Source organism: Dipodomys merriami, unplaced genomic scaffold (genome assembly GCF_024711535.1).
Source record: "Dipodomys merriami isolate MVZ:Mamm:240054 unplaced genomic scaffold, mDipMer1.0.p SCAF_3104, whole genome shotgun sequence".
NCBI lineage: Eukaryota > Metazoa > Chordata > Mammalia > Rodentia > Heteromyidae > Dipodomys > Dipodomys merriami.
In genome coordinates this window covers 12616-16456 of record NW_027204610.1, presented here as the reverse complement: position 1 = coordinate 16456, position 3841 = coordinate 12616, and the positions used below count along the sequence as shown (strand labels likewise).

The 3841-nt window shown below is 40.4% G+C and overlaps 1 pseudogene; it reads left to right on the top strand.

Moving 5' to 3' along the window:
• The first annotated feature begins 2518 nt into the window (after positions 1-2518).
• On the top strand, positions 2519-3595 carry LOC138841273 (bifunctional heparan sulfate N-deacetylase/N-sulfotransferase 3 pseudogene; annotated as a pseudogene).
• Positions 3596-3841: the final 246 nt, after the last annotated feature.

The window sequence follows — 3841 nt, the reverse complement described above, 5'->3', positions numbered from 1 at the left end:
CTTCCATTGCCATTAGAGTCATTTACCCCCCGAACCACAACCTTATATCACCATTCTAATCATTTTCTCTGTTTAAAATTTTAAAACAGAGAAATGCAGTATGCTGAACTTGGACTGATTGATGGATTGATTGATCATGCTGACAGTGAACTCTGAGCTTATGTGCTACCCTGAGCTTTTTTGCTCAAGGCTGGTGCTCTACCACTTGAACCACTACTGGCTCAAGGGTCTCATAGAATTTCTTGCCCAGCTGACTTTGAACTGAGACCCTCAGAGCTCAACCTTATAAGTAGTGAGAATTAAAAGTGTGAGCCACCAGCACCTGGCTTGAACTTGGATATTTTAAGCAAAGATAACTATCCTATAGCTGTTTGAATGAATCACATAGGTGACCTAAGTATTTTGATGACTAAACTATAATTCATGCTTCACAGAACAAGTGTCATAATGTACTATTCAGACTGTATTACTCATAAAGATAAGCATATATTATATTACTCAAAATATTGTTCACTGCTTATTTCATAGGTGAATATTACAGAATTTGAATCTAGAGTTCTTAGTTATCATTTATTATAACCTTGACATTTCATTAGGAGAGTACTGGAACTAAAATGGCACAATTAAGAAATAGAGGTGCAGCCAATCCAACCTTATGGTAAACATCAAGTGGTGATTTTCACCTTCTTTTCATCTTTCTATCTATCCTTTAGCCTGTTTTCTATATAACAACATTTTCCTTAATTTTAATATACTATGTATGATATATCTGTGCAAAGTGGACAGATCATATTCTACTAAATGTTTGCTCTAAGAAATGTATGTGCTTTCTTTTCTTATTTTCCAAGATTACTAAATTTTGAAAGCCTACTAAAACTTGCAAAGGACTTGCTATATTACCTGGCCAGGTGTTTCTTAACATCTCAACATTTCCATGCTAATTTTAAAACATTTATACCTAGGCATAGTGGCTCATACCTGTAATCCTAACTACTTGGGAGGCTGGGAACAAAATGATGATGGACCAAAGTCCAATCTAGACAGGAAAGTTTACAAGACCCCTTCTCAACCCATTGTTGGGCACAGTGGCCAAATCTGTCATTGCAAGCTATGAGAGCAACTAAAATTTGGATGTTTATGGACCTGCACAGGCCAAAGAGTTCATGAGACTCTGTTTCCATGGAGGAAAGCTAGACACACTAATAGACCTGTGATCCAGCAGCTACTGGAAGCTAGGCAGACCTAGACAGATGCTGGTGGCTCATGTCTGTAATCCTAGCTATTCAGGAGGCTAAGATCTAAGGATGGTTCAAATCTACCACGGCAAGAAAGTTTGTGAGACTCTAAGCTTCAGTTAACCACCAGAAAACCAGAATTAGAACGGTGGCTCAAAATAGTAGAATGCTAACCTCAAACAGAAGAGCTCAGGGACAGTGCCCAGGCCCTGAGTTTAAGCCCTATGACCAACCAAAAAAAGAACAAAAAGAAAGAAAAAAAACAACAGAACATAAAAGTAGGCAGATCAAGACTCAATTTCATGCTAGGGTGGGATGCAAAATCTAATTTTTAAAACCACTAGTGAAAAGGAGGGCTGGAGGTGTGGCGCAGTAGTATTGTGCCAACCTAGTAAGCGTGCACACACACACACACACACACACACACACACACACACACACACACACACACACACACACACAGAGTATTTTTCCATGTAATTACTGAGCTCTTCTTCCAAAAGTAGAAGGAGGTGAAGTGGTACATGTTATCCAATGCATGATGCTCAGTGAATCTGAGTGGAAGGAAATCACATATAATATCACCACATAACTTTTCCAAGTTTTGAAAAACAAAACTAGATAGTTATATATCTCAATGTACAATTATGAAGTGATCAACTCGGTGTGGGACCAGATGAGCATTTTGAGAGGTTTTTGGGTTTTTTTCCTAATGAAACCATCCTTATAGGGTTGTTTCTCCAATTGAAATGTATGCAAAAGTGACAGAATACATTGTGCTATAATTAATTAATTAATCATAGGCATGAGTGCAACATGTCCAAACTTTTATGACGTTTCAGTCCATGTAATTATATATATGTAGCTTGAATACGCACTACATCGTGTTATCTGAATGACAGGAAATGACCATGTATGGAACCTGTGTGTGGTGTCAGGTCTGTAGTATTACATAAGGCCTTTGATGCAAATCTTGTTAGCCTGGTTATTTTTCCATACTAAGGACAAAAACTGTGTCCCATGGAACACTTTGTCTTGCCCCATCTCACCCACATCTGGAAGAAGTAACGAGAAGTTTTTCTCACCTCACACCAGCTCATCTGCATGCTAGTCAGTCATTTGTACTACTAGTCACTATTTTTTTTAAGTTTGCTTATTTTAATGCTCTGGGCTGGATATTTGATATTCCATCCAATTTTCCCCTCCAATTATTCTATTTTTCAGGCTCTATTTCCTCTGAGTCCTGATGCAGCCATACAGATGTGCTGCAATGGTGACATGAACTCATGACTGAGCCTGGGAGAGTCACTGAGACGGCCATCTTCGCTGTGACTTCTTGGGGTGCTCCCAGTGGGATAATCAAAGAAGGGAAACCCAGCATGAGCTTTGTCATGAAGCTGCACCGGCACTTTCAAAGGACAGTCCTGCTGCTTGCCACCTTTTGCATGGTGAGCATTATTATTTCTGCTTACTACCTGTACAGCGGCTACAAACAGGACAGTGAGTTCTCTGAGATGGCTTCAGAAGTAGACTGTGGCGATCTCCAGCACCTTACAGACAGGCTGATGAGTGTGAAGACCTCAAAGCTTCTAGATGCCTCGAAGATAGAGCCCGTAGTCCTGGTCTTTGTGGAGAGCCAGTACTCATCTCTCGGTCAAGACATTATCATGATCCTAGAGTCTACCAGATTCCAATATCACATTGAAATTGCTCCTGGAAAAGGAGATCTCCCAGCACTTACGGACAAAGCAAAAGGCAAATATATTCTCATTATCTATGAGAATATCTTAAAGTATATGCACATGGACTCTTGGAATCGAAGCCTTTTAGATAAATACTGTCTGGAATATGGTGTGGGTGTCATCGGATTCCAAAAGTCTAGTGAGAAGGGACTACAGAGTTTTCAATGGAAAGGTTTCCCCCTTTCCATCTACGGAAATCTTGCAGTCAAAGATTGCTGTGTTAATCCTCATTCTCCATTGCTTCGTGTGACCAAATCGTCCAAGCTTGACAAAGGTTCTTTACCTGGAACTGACTGGACAGTTTTTCAGATTAATCACTCAGCCTACCAACCAGTTATATTTGCCAAAGTAAAGACCCCAGAAAACCTTCCTCCTCCCATCTCTAAAGGTGCTTTCTATGCGACCGTCATTCAGGACCTGGGCCTCCATGATGGAATTCAGAGGGTTCTTTTTGGCAACAACTTGAACTTCTGGCTGCACAAGTTGATCTTCATCGACGCCATCTCCTTCCTGTCGGGCAAGAGGCTGGCCTTGTCCTTGGACAGGTACATCCTGGTGGACATTGATGACATATTTGTGGGGAAGGAGGGGACGAGGATGAACACCAATGATGTGAAGGTAAGGCTTTCTTATCTAAATTTCATTTCATCTCTCACTAGGGACCTGGAACACTAGATTTGTATCTTATTGGGAAGTTGTAGGATAACCTGGGAAAATTGGCTACCGTATCTCTCACCAAAGATCACCCAAGCAGATAATTTCCCTCTAGATCCAGGTAACTGAAGGTTGTTTTACAAGACTGAGTAGGGCAGAATCTTGAGATGGTTGTCTGTAGGTATTCATATCTACAAAGTAAAACTATTC